This window comes from Nycticebus coucang, chromosome X (assembly GCF_027406575.1).
Source record: "Nycticebus coucang isolate mNycCou1 chromosome X, mNycCou1.pri, whole genome shotgun sequence".
Taxonomy (NCBI): Eukaryota; Metazoa; Chordata; class Mammalia; order Primates; family Lorisidae; genus Nycticebus; species Nycticebus coucang.
In genome coordinates, this window is record NC_069804.1 from 19,653,330 (window position 1) to 19,669,994 (window position 16,665).

At 37.0% G+C, this 16,665-nt stretch overlaps 1 pseudogene; it reads right to left on the reverse strand.

The window, feature by feature from the left end:
• Positions 1–6,442: 6,442 nt before the first annotated feature.
• On the reverse strand, positions 6,443–7,585 carry LOC128577798 (MKI67 FHA domain-interacting nucleolar phosphoprotein-like; annotated as a pseudogene).
• Positions 7,586–16,665: the final 9,080 nt, after the last annotated feature.

Consider the following 16,665-nt stretch of genomic DNA (forward strand, 5'->3'; position numbering starts at 1 on the left):
CACCAATTTTCTGTCTCCAGCTAGAGATATTTTAGGCAAAAATGAATATAAATGAATGGACTTTAATTTTTTCAAAATCATACATTGAAGTATACTATAAGTACTCTTCTGTTCTTTGTTGTTTTCACATAATGAGAGTTTTTTTCTATTTCAGTGCATATAGCACTCAATCATGCCTTTGAGCAACTGCATAGTATTTTATTAATTTTACGATGTGGCTATATTATGATTTATTTAACCCATCTTCTATAACACTTATATTGTTTTAGTATTTACAATCAGTGTTGCAATACCTTTCTTCAAACACATGTCAGGAATATGTTGGATGATATTTACAGGTGGAATTGAGTCACAGCAATGTTTGATAGATGCTGGCACATTGTGTTCCATAGCAGTTGTACCAATTTCCACTACTACCAGCAATATTTGAGAGAACATTTCCCAATCCCCTCTCCACAAAGTGTACCAATAGTGTCTTTTTGAAGTTTTAATTTGCATTTTCAAAATTTTAACTAAGGTTGAGCATCTTTTTGTATATTTAAGGGTCATGTAGGTTTCCTTTGAACTGGCAGTTCCTAGCAATGAATACTTTTTGAACATTATCTTACATGGTTCCTGTTCAGAGTTGAATGTTGATGATCAATGCTTTTTTTCTGGATGTGCTCTCTTTCATTGGACTGCATAACACCACTGGTGCATTTTCCCTTTTTCCTCTCTGGCTACTCCTTCTCAGTGTCTCTTGAGAGGCTCTGTGTTTTTCTGGGCCCTATCCTATACAGAGCAGGGACTATAGTGAGGCAAGCAAGACAACCAGGGTACCAATTAAGGAGGCGCTCACTCTCAGGGTCATGCAAATACAGGGTCAGCACATGTACAGCCCAGAGAGTAGGTGCATGGAGGGAAAGGTAATCATGATCGTAATAAGCATATCCTGGGAGTTACTTGGAATTTTCCCCCTTCATTTGCTGCTTCTTGAATATTTCTTTAAAACTTTTTTTTTTTTTGCCTTAAGCAATAAGCACTTTTGATATTAAAGAGAAAATGAGAGATTTGGATTCTTAGGAACTAAATATTATGTAACTCCAGGTGAGTCATTGTTCTATAGTAAAGGAGGATAGTCTTGAAGTTTATTACAGGCTGTTGAGTGTGCCAGTAGATGACGATGATAACACAATTCCTCTTCTCTTTCCCATTTGTGAGAAAAGGAACATATTATGATATGATGTCACATAAATTTGAAATGAATTAATTACTGACCATGGGTTTGGTAAAGACCTCAGAATATACATTTAATAATTATCATTTTATGTCATGTGGTTTCAAAATGTTATACATTAAGGATGTGTTTCAAATAGTAGTTTCCCTGCATTGTTTGTGAATACTACAGCTCTATGATTAATAGTAAACTCTGAATAAAAAAAGAAAATATCGGTCTGAAAGTCTCTTATGGGATTTTGAGAATAGAAGCTTACATTTTGTTTGCCTGTGACCAAAACACTATTAGATTGAAAACAACTGATTGAACATAAGTAATTAAAATAATTATTGAAGTTTGTTTTTATTTGATAGGTTTGACCTCTAAAGATTAATATTTATGCCACTATTATATTTTCTTAGACACCAAAATAACCAAAATTTGGAGATGTAGTCAAAAGAAGCAATACCCACTATCATGGTTAATTTTGTGATAACTTGATTGGTCCAGGGATACTCAAGAGAATTAAACACTACTTCTGTGTGTCTCTAGGGGAATTTCCAGAAGAGATTAGGATTTGAATCAACAGACTGAGTAAAGCAAACTTCTCTCCCTAGGGTAGGTGGGCATCATCCAATTTGTTGGGGGACCAACTAGAGCAAAGAGACAGAGGAAGGTTGAATTAACTTTTCCTGACTGCAAGAACTGGGAAATTAGTTTTCTCTAGCCGTCAGTATTCCATGTTCTCAGGCCTTCAGACCCAGATTAGAATCTATACCATTAGCTCTCCAGCTCTCAGGTTTTTGAACTATACCAGTGGCTTTGTTGGGTCTCCAGCTTGCACAATACATGTGAGCAAATAACTTATAATAAATATCTTCCTGGATAAATAATCTTCATAGATCTATATTTTTATGTATAAAATGTATGCTTATATGTATCCTTATAGATATATTTATTATATGCATATAATATTCGTTCTGTTACTCTGGGGAACTCTAATATACTACTAAGATAGCAAAATTCAAAGGGTCAGTTTTTCAATGACCTTGACAACTAGGTTGTCACATTAGAGCATATATCACATATATTTGTGTCTTTTATAAAAATAGAGATTCTAAAATCCAAATAGCAAGTGGTTAATATTTGATACTTAATTACTATAATAAAAGATTCTTTTGCATAATGCTAAGTTTATATCTATTCTTCTTTTGATATTTCTGTTAATAATCTTTAGCCACTAAATTCATTGCTTAATTTTATCCTGATTTTCCCTCCAAGGCTATAAAAACCAAAACAGTGTGAATATTTTCCTTGAGCCAGATGGCTTCCAGATTTCATGTATATGTATATATATGTGTGTGAGTGTGTGTGCATGTGTGTATATATATGAATGACACTTTTTATAGGGCTTCCAAGATGTTTGATTTGAAAAATTCCTGAAAGTGATGTTACTTCCTTTTTAAATCTTCTCTTTCTGCAAGTTGATCTTTTATAATTTGAAGACATTTTTATGAATAATGTTTATATCATTCTTTTTTATTTAATGGGTACAATACCTTATTTCACAAGGATATTATGACATTTTATTAAACCTTTATTCTCTTGTGTAGTGTATCCTTTATTCAGGTTGTCTTTTATAATTTGAAGACTTTTATGAATAATTTTTGTATCATTCTTTTTTATTTAGTGGGTACAATATTTCACTAAAGATATTATAACACTTTACAGAAGTAAAGTGTATTTACATAGTGTATACTTCATTCAGATTATATTTTTCTGTGGCTTTTGCCTCTTCTGTTCTCATATATTGAAATTTTTTTCAGAATTGTGTAAACTTTTATTGTCTACTCATTTTCAAGATAGGAGATTAAAAGCCAATTTCAAGGAGTTTTGTTTCTAGAAGTGTTTGACTAGCTTGATTCAGAATAATAATCCTGAAGAGATGAGCTAGAAAAACTGCATGAACATGAGAAACATCTTTTTGAAGGTGTCAGAGTCACCAAGACAGCAAGAATATGGAGAATCAATATTTCAGAGAAAAAAAAGAAGTCCAGAGAGAAAAGATAAATAGATTTTGTGGCAACTTTGGACAAAAAAAAAAAAAAAAAAAGAGTATAGGCTATACTATAGAGGTATAGCCCAGGTAAACACTCTTGGTCTTCAACTGACACCAAAAGACTACCTAAAAGTTAGGGTAAACCAGAAATACGTCAACTCTCACACCGTCAGAAGTTTAACCTTGAATCAACCAAGTCTTTGTATTAGGTGGTCTTCTTAGACTAACTCACTGCTAAAACCAAGAATAAGTCTTCTATGGAGGATTTTAATATCATCCAGAGGATCAAATTACCTCTAAAAATTTCATACACATTGTCTAGCATTAAATGAAAAATAAGCAATTGTGAACACAAAACATGAATTGACTGAAACCTAATGGAAAAATAAGCACAATGGAAAACTGGAAAATGTACGTAACTTGGCATGGACTTCAAAATAGCTGTGATTATCATTTTTAAGAATTTAAATGACAATATGAATTTCAGCAGGTAACAGGAAAATATAAACTGTTATCAAGTAGAAATTCAAGAAGTAAAAAATATAATGTCTGAAATTAAGAACTTAATGTATTTAATAGCATATTAGACACAGCTTAAAAGAGAATTATGAAGTGGAAGGTAGATCAGAAGAAGATATCCAGAATGACTGTGGAGAGCAGAATGATGAAAAATAGACAAGCATGTAAGAGACATGGAATACAATGAAAAAGTCTAATATTAGTATGATTAAAGTTATAGTTTAGTTGAGATAGGGAGAAAATAGAGCAGAAATAATGTTTGAAGAGATAATTTTTGAAAACTAATATTTATACTATAGATTTCAGAAATGATGTAAGTTCAAAGCAGGAAGAATATAGAGAAATCATCTTGAGGCATATGGCAGTAAAACTGCTGAAAACCAAAGTCCAGGAAAACATAATATTTCATATGGTTAAAATATTATTGGAATTAAACCATATGAAAATAACACTAAAGATGGGAAAGAAGTAAATAGAGTAAAAGCCTTCCATGGTCTTTATTTTCTGTGAAGTGATACCACTTTTCATTAGACTTCAGTAACTCAAGGATGTATGTTGAAATTTGTAAAGGAAAACACTGAAGATAGGTAAAATGTAGTAGAGGGAAGAAAATAATAAAAATATGCAACTCCTGTGGTCCCAGCTATTCAGGAGGCTGAGGCAAGAGAATCACCTGAGCCCTAAAGTTGGAGGTTGCTGTGAGCTGTGATGCCAGCAACTACTGAGGGTGATAAAGTGAGACTCTGTCTCTAAAAAAAAAAAAAAATGCAACCCAAAAGAAGGCAAGAAGGAGAGAAATAAAACAAAAGAGATAAAACATAGGAGAAGGAAATAATAAGAACGATTAGACATTTAGGTTAATGTCACCACTTTTTCTGGAAACAACCTGATTTTGATGAAAATCTATGATACAATTTTTTTTAATTCATTTTTTAAAAACCATGTTGTCTTCTAGAAGATTTCTCTAATTATACAATTATTATAGTTATTTGATGTTTTTTTTTAGTACTTTTGTCCTGAACATCCATCACATTCAGTTTAAAGGAAAGTATGGGAAAATAATCTTTACTTTTTAATTTTTTGTAAGAACCGATTTACTTAAAAAGGATTATTTAGGACCCAAAAGTTACCTAATCTATGAGTGTACTTTATGCATTTGGGTCCTAAATAATCCTTTTAAAGTACATCAACTTCCATGTAGACCAAGCATTCATAACATGATCCCTCACAGAGTCTGAATCGGGTTTTTCCTATAACTTGCCTTCTGACATTTCCCTACCAGTGTTCTGTAAGCTCCAGAATTCCTTATTGAATTTATACATTTAATGGTTACCCTGTAAAAGAAGTGTTTAAAGCAGCTCTTTCAGATTTGAAAAACAATCCCCTTATGATTATAGCTTTTTGAAGGAAAGCAACTGCTCAAAAAAGTGACATTCTAAGGTATACAGCTGTCTTATTATAACTATTCTGTAAAAACTGGCTTGTACAGTATGAAGTGATCTACCCTAAAATTGTCTTTCTAACATAGCTACAAAACAATAAAAATTGATATTTGCACATAGCAATAATGAACCAGAGATAATTATGGAAAAAAATTAAAATGTGTTACTTTTGGCTTTGGGACTTAGTTTACTTTGTTGTAGGATAACTACTTTACAATTGATAACCCTAGAATTGACTGTGCTGCCAAAATGCTTACTTCTCAGACCACACTACATTAGAATGGTGGTTTTCAACTCGTGCCACAAGAGGATCTTAGGTGTACTGCCAAAAATATTTTAAAGATCACTAAATTAATTTTGAAAAAGTTCAAAGCAGAGAAATTATATTCTTTTTTTTACTCTTTTTTTTTATAAGAAAAAGTTTATTTGCTGATCATTGTTTGAATCTTGAAATTCCCCATAGATGATACTGATATAAAATGCTAACTGATTTTTATGGTAAAGACCAGTCATTTTTGAATCTTCATTAACACTTGAACTATTATATAAATTAATCAGCAGTAACAATTGAAAATTCCTTTTCACTCCTCATACAATTTAACTTCCAGTTTCAATCGTCCAATGTTTGAGGACCCCTGGTCTAAAGTATCCTCCTGGGTGAAAAGTGCACAACCATGTCAGGTGTCCTCAAACTGCGGCCCGTGGGCCACATGAGGCAGTGTGATTGTATTTGTTCCTGTCTTGTTTTTTTTCTTCAAAATAAGATATGTGCAGTGTGCATAGGAATTTTTGTTCATAGTTTTTTTTTTTTAAACTATGGTCCAGCCCTCCAATGGTCTGAGGGACAGTGAATTAGCCCCATTTAAAAATTAGTTTGAGGACGCCTGATGTAGGTGGTCAAGCACAATAACGGTTTTTATCTGGTAGTGAAAAACAGCTGCAGTTTAGTACTTAAATTAAACCCGCAGTTAATGGTAAACCTTCTAGCCAAAGTAATTAGGGAAAGCTGTGAAATCTAAACTAGAAGAGACCAGGAAAAAGAGGGAATGTGAGCCCAACCACTGCAAGCTGGTATGCACCCCTGTACTTTAGAAAGGACAGATAAGCCAAAATAATACAAGTTGCTTTCGTTACTGACTTGACCAAATAGTATGTTTTTCCTACAAAAACTGTCAAGGGGCCAGGCATGGTGGCTCATACCTATAATCCCTGCATTCTGGGAGGCAGAGGCAGGAGGATCATTTGACTTCAGGAGTTTGAGACCAGCCTGAGCAAAAGTGAGACCCCAGCTCTATGAAGAGGAAAAAGCAGAAATATTAGCTGGGCAATGAGGCAGGAAGATCACTCGAACCCAGGAGTCTGAGCAGTGTGAGTGAACTGACACCATGATACTTTAGCCTGGGCAGCAGGGAGGCTCTGTCTCAAAAAAAAAAAAAAAAAAAAACCTTGGCAAGGGTTGCATTTCACTGTACCTAGCATAGAATCAGCCCACAAAACAAAAACTGCACTTTTCAGAAGAAATGCTATGCATAGTATATTCAGAGTCACTGACTGCTTTTTCTTCGTCTTTTTTTCTGTGAACGTGTAGTAGGTGTTTGAGTCTCTTGTGCTTCTTCTTTTACACTGGATTTGGGCTGTTTGAAAACTATTTCATTATCTTCATCATCATTCATTGCAACCACTTCAGATTTTTGTTTCTCCAAAAATGCTGGTGTACAAACTGGTGTGGGGCCCTGGCTATCCACAGTCTTCTCAGTAGTGCCCAAACATGTTGTTTCTTTCCCTTAGGTAAAACCAAAGGAAGAAAATTATAATCAATTCCTTTTTTCGCTAATTTCTTCCTGAGTAACCTTTCCTTCTTTTTAAATCACCTCTCCATCTGTAGTCTTTGTGTAAGTGTCAGTTTCTGATTATACCGTTTCACTGCTGGATGAGATGGCTGTTTAAATGATGTTTTGCAGCCCTTAAAAAGTTCTTTCTGTACTTTTCCACATGGCACAACATGACACTGCAAAAGTCTTTCGCCAAAAAGGTAGTTGTTCATTGTTTCAGCAACTATCTTGGCAACATCACCAGACTCAAATTCCACAAAGGCATAGCCTTTGCTATTTCCAGTCCTTTTACTTCTGGAAAGTCTTAATCTTGTAATAGTGCCAAACTGGGAGAAATAAGCTTGGATCTGAGTTTCATCAAGTGTGCTAGGTAGGTGGCCCACATAGATTACTCCACGCTTAAGCTTTTCTTGCTTTTGTTGCTGGGTTACGCGCTGGCGAACCTGCGCTACCTCCTTTCGAAACTCTACGTCTTCCTGCGGGTTCAAAGACAGCATCGCCCGGGAGGGTCATTAAGGCCCGCCATACTGAAAGCTGCGAAAACAACCAACTCCCTACTCTTTTTTTTAGAACAATGTGATTTAAGTGTATCACAGAAGTTTAACTGGTTTCAAGTACACCATGAGATAAAGAAGGTTCAAAAACACTGGACTAGAGCTTGTCCTATACTATAATTTTAGTTATTCTTAAAATGCTGGTAATGAGGATTTTTTAAAAAAAAATTTAGAGTCTTACTGGCACCCACCTGGACCTCCATAAGAGCTGTGCTGCGACCCACAACCTGCGATCAATGCCCGCCTGGACCTCTGTAAGAGCTACGCCGTGACCTGCGACCAGCGCCTGCCCAGACTTCTGTTCGAGAGGTGCTGCGACCCGTGACCTGTGCCCACTGGGCCTCCGCACACCCTGACCAGGAAATTTGAGAGCTGTGCAACCCCACATCCTCCACCCTGTACCATCCCTGCCTCCACACTGGCCCGCTCATCTGGCCAGGGACTCTGGTAGCCGTGTGCCCTCCGGAGCCTTCCCTGCCTCTGCATGGAGCCCCTCTCCTGGCCAGAGACTGCTGGAGCCTTGGGCCCTCTGTGCCAAAGTCACTGGGTGCCAGGCACTCCCAGAACCATGTGCACCCACCCCCTGCCCTGTTGTTGGATCCAGGTGTGTCACACTCTGGAGCTACTCCCACAACCAGAACTCCCTGGATGGGGCAGCCCCAGAGGAGCTAGTCAGTGTCACTCCCTACAAAGATCCAGACACAACAGAGTGATCCCGCTGGGGTCTAATCTTGGAGAGACACCTCCCCAACTCTGAAGACGGCCAGAGGCAACTGTGATAAACAATCATGAGGAGAAATCAAGGGAAAAACTCTGGCAATATGAATAATCAGAGTAGATCAACTCCCCCAAGGAACAATGGAGCAGACACAGCACAAGATCCCGTGCACCAACAAATAGCTGAGATGTCAGAAATCAAATTCAGAATCTGGATAGCAAATCAGATCAAATTAGAATTCCAAGCACTAACCCAAAAGATGTCTCAAGAATTCAACCAATTCAAAGACCAAATGACCAAAGATTTTGACACATTGAGACAAGAAGTTGCAGCCCCCAAAGATCTGAGAAACACAGTAGAATCCCTCAGCAACAGAATGGAGCAAGCAGAAGAAAGGATTTCTGACATTGAAGAAAAAGCTTTTGAATGCTCCCAAACTCTCAAAGAGGAAGAGATATGGAGGGCAAAAACAGATCACTCTCTCAAAGAACTCTGGGATAATTCAAAGAAAACTAATATTCATCTTATAGGGAATCCCCGAAAGTGATGAAATGGCTTCACAAGGCACAGAGTCTCTTCTCCATGAGATTATGAAAGAGAACTTTCCAGACATGCCAAAAGATTCTGAAATTCAGATAGCAGACAGTTTCAGAACTCCAGCATGACTCAACCTGAATAAGACATCCCCCAGACACATCATAATCAATTTCACTAAAGTTAATATGAAGGAGAAAATTCTGAAAGCAGCCAGACGAAAGAAAACCATCACTTACAAGGGGAAGAATATTAGAATAAATGCAGATCTCTCTGCTGAAAACTTTCAAGCTAGAAGAGGATGGTCATTGGTGTTTAATCTCCTAAAACAAAATGACTTTCAACCCAGGATCCTGTAACCAGCTAAGCTGAGTTTCATTTATGATGGAGAAATTAATACTTTAATGACATTCACATGTTGAAGAAATTTGCCACAATTAAACCAGCTCTCCAGGATATTCTCAGACCTATCCTCCATAAAGACCACCGTAATCCTCCACCACAAAAGTAAACTCACCCAGAAAATTTTGATCAAATTCCAACTTCCACAGTCGCAAAAGGATTAAAAATGTCCACCGGACTCTCGAAAGGCTTATCAATATTCTAAATTAATGTGAATGGTTTAAATTGTCCTCTAAAGAGGCACAGGTTGGCTGACTGGATACAAAAACTCAATGCAGATATGTGCTGCATACAAGAATCTCATCTTACATTAAAAGACAAATAAAGACTCAAGGTGAAGTGCTGGTCATCTATATTCCAGGCAAATGGAAAGCAGAAAAAAGCAGGTGTTGCAATCCTATTCGCAGATGCAATAGGCTTTAAACCAACCAAAATAAGGAAGGATAAGGATGGACACTTCATATATGTTAAAGGTAATACTCAATATGATGAGATTTCAATTATTAATATTTATGCACTCAACCAGGATGCACCTAAATTTATAAGAGAAACTCTAACAGACATTAGCAACTTGATCTCCTCCAGTTCCATAGTAGTTGGAGATTTTAACACCCCTTTAGCAGTGCTGGATAGATCCTCCAAAAAGAAGCTAAGCAAAGAAATTTTAGATTTAAACTTAACCATTCAACATCTGGACTTAACGGACATCTACAGAACATTTCATCCCAACAAAACTGAATACACATTCTTCTCATCAGCCAACGGAACATACTCCAAAATTGACCACATCCTGGGCCACAAATCTAACCTCAGCAAATTAAAAAAAAATAGAAATTATTCCTTGCATCTTCTCAGACCATCATGGAATACAATTTGAACTCATTAACAACAGGAATCTGCATACCCATAAAAAAACATGGAAGCTAAATAACCTTATGCTGTTGGATAGATGAGTTATAGACCATATTAAGAAGGAAATCACCAAATTTTTGGAACAAAACAACAATGAAGACACAAATTATCAGAACCTCTGGGATACTGCAAAGGCAGTCCTAAGAGGGAAATTTATAGCGCTGCAAGCCTTCCTCAAGAAAACGGAAAGAGAGGAAGTTAATAACTTAATGGGACATCTCAAGCAACTGGAGAAGGAAGAACATTCCAACCCCAGACCCAGCAGAAGAAAAGAAATAACCAAAATCAGAGCAGAATTAAATGAAATTGAAAACAAAAGAATTATACAACAGATCAATAAATCCAAAAGTTGGTTTTTTGAAAAGATCAATAAAATAGATAAACCTTTGGCCAACCTAACCAGGAAAAAAAGAGTAAGGTCTCTAATTTTATCAATCAGAAGTGGTAACGATGAAATAACAAGAGACCCCTCAGAAATTCAAAAACTCCTTAACGAATATTACAAGAAACTTTACTCTCAGAAATATGAAAATCTGAAAGAAATTGACCAATACTTGGAAGTACACCACCTACCAAGACTTAGCCAGAACAAAGTGGAAATATTGAAGAGGCCTATATCAAGTTCTGAAATAGCATCGACTATACAAAATCTCCCTAAAAAGAAAATCCCACGACCAGATGGCTTTATGTCAGAATTCTATAGCACAAGGATATGGGGAAAGGGCCAAGGGAGGGGAAAGGAGGGGGTAGGTTAGAGTGGAGGGAGTGTAAAGGGTGGGGCCACACCTATGGTGCATCTTAGAATGGGTACAGGCGAAACCTACTAAATGCTGAATACAAATGTCTACATACAATAACTAAGAAAATGCCATGAAGGCTATGTTGAACCGTTTGATGAAAATATTTCAGATTGTATAAGAAACCAGCTCATTGTACCCCTTGATTACACTAATGTACACAGCTATGATTTAACATAAAAAAAAAAACCCTTTGGAGTCTTCTATTATTTCAACTATCATAAGAACCATCTCAACACCTAAAGATAGAACTGACCTTCAATCAGTATACACTGGTAGGTTTTACTGATTGTTAAAATAGTGAAATACAACCTTACTACTTAGTAAATGACCTTGATCCAGAGACCAGCTCTTGTGCCACAACAGCCCAGATCCCATGCTCTTGTTACCTTTCAGGATGCTACTCCTCGGCTGTTGTAGTTTGGGTTATGAGGCCAGATCTCTGAGGAATGGCTTGGTTTTATTCTCATGGCAGAGAGTGAGTTCTCACTCTTGTTAGACTGGATTAGTTTGTGAGACTGAGTTGGTTGTTGTGGAAATAGATTTGTTTGCATGAGAATGAGTTGTTATAAAGACACTACCCCCGAGGTTTCCTCCTCTTCACAGATGTCTGCTTCGCCTTTGACCTTCTTCACCATATCGTGATGCAGCTCAAAATCTCTCACGGGAAGCCAGGGCCACACACTTGAATTTCTCAGCCTACAGAACTGTGAGTTAAAATCTCTTTTCTTTATAAAGTACCCAGTACTCTGTCATAGAAACACAAAACAAAGACACCACCCAAAGTGTTAGAGATCTGGAGAATACCCCTAATCCTGTTTGTCATGAATTGAGGTCTCCAAAGGTGTTAATTCTCTAGCACTTTTGATCTCTGTGCAGTAGGCAGAGCTGGCCCAAGTTACTAGAAAAATCCCTCTGGCAAAGAGATGAAGACATTGGAAATTGGGAAAAGACTGAAACTATAATAGTAAGGTCTAATAAGATCTCCTAATCTAGGTTTTAGCCAACAGATGCTCACCACAAACTCTTGCTGGCTCCATCACTACCACCTCATCTTACCCCCAAGGTAAAGTGTATTGAAGACTGATCAACTTCAAGTGGTACATTTTCTCATCTGGACGTGTTTCCTAGGGAGTAAATGAAGCCCTAACACAAGAGAAATAAATGAGCTTACAAGAGTAATATATCCCTCATATTTTTAAATAATCTTCTTTCAGATATTTTAGCAAAAGTAGATTGGGGTTGCATTTACCTTCCTTAGGAGAAATATCAACCATCATTTTTTTCTTTGGATCTCCACTTTAGCTCTTCAAAAGCATTTTCTTCCTTAATAAAAATCTATAAAAACAAAAACAGTGTGGTCACAGGAAACAAAAGCTGCTGCCACTTGGGAAGAGGCTCAGCTATCTATTTTTTTCTTTGAATCTCTTTGCTCCATCCTGTCTCTTTGATGTGGGGAAGGAAGGAGGGTAAGAAGCATGTACATCTTTTCTGGGGAACTTAGCAGTTGCTCTATCCTGGAAAGATCTGGAATAAACTATCTACACAAACTTTTTCTTGATATTGGGGCACTCTCTGCTTCTGGATTTTATGCTCTTGGGTTTGCTACTTCTTGATATTGGCCATCTCAAATGACTCAAATCATCTCAAATCACTCAGGCTCGTGATGGTTATGATCTTTACGGCAAATACAGAAAAATAACCCATTTGCCTGCTTACATATTAGCCCTCAGCTTAGATAAAATAATAAGAATTATTATTATTTTTCTAGTAATGTGAATTTATCGTGCCCTTATTCTGTGGTCCAGTGGTATGTGTTTTGCACGAATTGGCTTGTTTAACCTTTACAACAGGTCCCTGAAGTTGGTACTATTATTATATCCATTTTTATGGATGAGTGCTTCACTGAATCCACCAGATTTTTCCAATAAAAAGAAAAAACTTTTCTCTTTGCAAGTAATTCAAGAGTGATAGGCTGATACCATCTAGACATCCTGTTCCAAATGACCCTTTACTCAATGGCTTCAAAATTCTTGTATTAACCAACTGTTGCATTATAGTTGCAAAAACATGATTTTCTATTTCTATCAGTCCTTCTACATTTATTAATTTCATCCTTCTGTAGAAAAGAGCATTCCTATTTTTCCCACTCTTTTCCTTCCCACTTAGCATCATTTGGACCCATGGATTTTCATTTATTCAGCCTTGTCATAATTTTGCCCATTATTCTTTTTGGTGCTCAAATTGTCTCAGTTTTTCTCAAAGGAGTTTCTTCAAGCTGCCTATGTCCTTCCCATAATCACTGAGTGATTTCTTACTTTTGCCACATCAAAATATTTCATGCTCACTGCCATACTGTCCCTGCTCTAGGTCTGTAATGAACCATTTCTGCTTGGCTATTTTTATTTTTATTTATTTATTTATTTTTATTAAATCATAGCTGTGTACATTGATATGATCATGGGGCATCATTCACTAGCTTCACAGACCGTTTGACACACTTTCATCACACTGGTTAACATAGCCTTCCTGGCATTCTCTCAGTTACTGTGCCAAGACACTTACTTCTAAAGAATCCCACTTCTTCTCAGAGGGAAATGGCATTTAGACACCAAATCTGGGCATTAGGTATGTTCACTGTCACTGGACATCTCTGCCTTCAGATTCCATCAATGGAAAAAGTCAGAAAACATTTTTTTGTCAAAAAATAATGAGTTCATTTTGATATGTTCATTCTCTTTTCTCTTATTCTGTGTCTCTACTGGTTATTGGAAGATGTCACAATTTTACCCATGTCTCTTCCAGACGTCTTTTCTTACATCTTTGGTTCCAGAAAAGATTTTTGTGACTATTTTCCAGGCTGTCTTTTTTTCTACTGCTGTTCTTTCCCCTATTTCACATCCAGGCAAGGGCTGGACACTGAGAAAACACCGAGTGCCATCTCAGAAAGTCATTACATCCTTGGTTGCTAAGAGCACAACACATTTCAAGGACATAGTTTGGCTATTTGCAAGGTGCGAAACTTTCAATAGCTTTCACCCAGAATTATTTTCTATTCAAAGGCAAGCTATCACTTTATTATCCTCAAGGGTTCTCTTAAAAAACTATATCTTCTCTAGCTTTTTCTCACCTTGCTTTTGTTTCTTGTGAACATTTTGTTTTCATTTGCAGATTAATTTTCAAAAAGTGTGAGTTTAATACAAAACTTGCTAAATATTCCTCGTATTTTTGGTGCAGTGTTTATTTAAACACAGTTTATCATTTTTTCAATAGAGATAATAGCATTTGGATCTGGATTAGTTCGTATATAGCACTTATTCTTTTATTGATTGTTTGATTGATTGATTGATTGAGACAGAGTCTTTCTCTGTTGCCCTGAGTAAAATGCTGTGGCATTCATAGCTCACAGCAACGTCAAACTCTTGGCCTTGAGCAATCCTCTTGCCTCAGCCTCTAGAGTAGTTGGAACTATAGGTACATGCCACAGTACCCAGCTAGTTTTTCTATTTTTAGTAGAGATGGGGTCTTGCTCTTGCTCAGGCTGATCTCAAACTCATAAGCTTAAGCAATCCACCTGCCTTGGCCTCCCAGACTGCTAGGATTATAAGGTGTGAGCCACCACTCCCAACTGTAACACTTATTTAGATCCCATTGGTTTAGTGGCTTTTTTTTTTTTTTTTGCTGTATCACCAGTTCACTATTCTTTTTTTAAATTTATTTATTATTAAATCATAGCTGTGTACATTAATGTAATCATAGGGCACCATACACTGGTTTTATAGACCGTTTGACACATTTTCATCACACTGGTTAACATAGCCTTCCTGGCATTTTCTTAGTTATTGTGTTAAGACATTTATATTCTACATTTAGTAAGTTTCACATGTACCCTTGTAAGATGTACCATAGATGTGGTCCCACCAATTACCCTCCCTCCGCCCATCCTCCCCCTCTTCCTTATCCTTTCCTATGGTGGTGAGAAAAGGGGACAGATACTTATGGGTTCTTTTTTTTCTGCTGTCAGGTTTTGTTGTTGTTCTCTTTAGTTCATTCAAAGGATCTGTAATCCTCAGGTCCAAACCACTTCTGAGAGACTTTTTTCCATCTTCCCTACAACATTTCTCATCTCATTTCTTTTGTGAAACTCTTATCCTATTTCCTATCAGCTGTCCCTTGATTCCATCTTTAGCAAGGTGGTTAAGAGCTGGTTTCTGGAGATAGTCTCTAGCTTTGTAGTGTTAGTCAGGGTACTTAATCTTTCTGTGATTAATCTTCATGTCTTATCTGGAAATAAGGGGTAATAATTAACCTACCTCACAATGTTGTTGTAAGGATTAATTGAATAATCCATATAAATCATGTAAAATAACACATCACATAAAGTTTCAATACATGTGAGCCTCTATTATTATTAACTGGTGCCTACAGCCTGTAAAAGACTTAACATCTATCTGTCTGCTTCTAGGGAGAAATGCCTGTCCATTATCTTTCCACAAATAAATTCAACAAGGTCCCACTACCTCTACTCTTCACATAAAAGGCAAAGGTGTCTCGCCTGAGTAAATGACCAGTGAGAGATACAGGTAAGAGGTAAGAAGGGAAAGGTCAAGGGGAACACTGTACTCTCCTAGATACTTTGACCTAGTTGTCTCTCTCTATCCTATCTTTCTGGATGTAGGGTTTGAACTCAACCTCCTGTGTTTTTATTTGCTAAATCTAGTGACCCTATCTGGAGATTCTGTGACCAAGGACCATTACATGACTCTCTGTCTGAAGATACCATGATTGGGTACAAAGAAGAGCTGTAGTAGATGCTGTCATGAGCTGCTCCCTCCCTTATCCCTGATTAAGCCAGCATAGGCCTTACTGTCAACTGCTGAGGTCTTCATTTCTGGGTATGATGGCTTTTTGCAAAACTCAGAGGCAGATGAGAAATATTAGTGAACTAATCCCTGCTCCTCCACCTCCATAGCCCTCAACCAATGACTCCTGAAGTTAGAATGTGAATGCCCTGGTCCCTTGCCCTTTCTTTGGGATAATTCTGAGGCATTTATTAGAAACTGTTTGGCAATGTTTTCTGTCAGGATTAAGCTCCAGTTCTCTGGTTGCTGCTATGGTGATTGGTTTTATAATGGACCCTCTCCTTGCATACATTGCCTTTCCATCCTCATTTTCCCTCCTCACTGTGTTCTCAGTGGTCTCTGTGCCTCTCAAATATACAGTCCTCATGTCAAGGTCTGATTCCTGGAAACTCAAATAAGATATGAGCTCTTAGTTTCGCTTTTGTTTTGGAAGCTGTCTGATGATGCTTGTATCATGTTAACCCCTTTGGTCAATGCCACTACTTGAGTAGAGTCAGTGTGTGGATTTTGTTCTTAAAAGAAAATTTAAATCTCTCCAATTCCTATATTGTTTCAGAAAGGTCTTTCATTTTTTTATACCTGGTTTGCATTTCAGTAATTGTCTGTGTGCTTTATTCACAATGAGTAATCTGTTTCTTTCTTTAGGATGCCGAGAGATTGGCTTGGAATTGGATATCACGACCAGCTCCGGCACAAGAAATGAACGACCTTCCACTGCTGCTTGTGAGGAACCCTAACAAAGGTAGGATAATATGCAGCAAAATTACTTGCCTCTTTGAGCTGGCAAAGAATATAATTAAAATAAAGAACTGACATCTTATGTGACAGAGTCTGAGTAG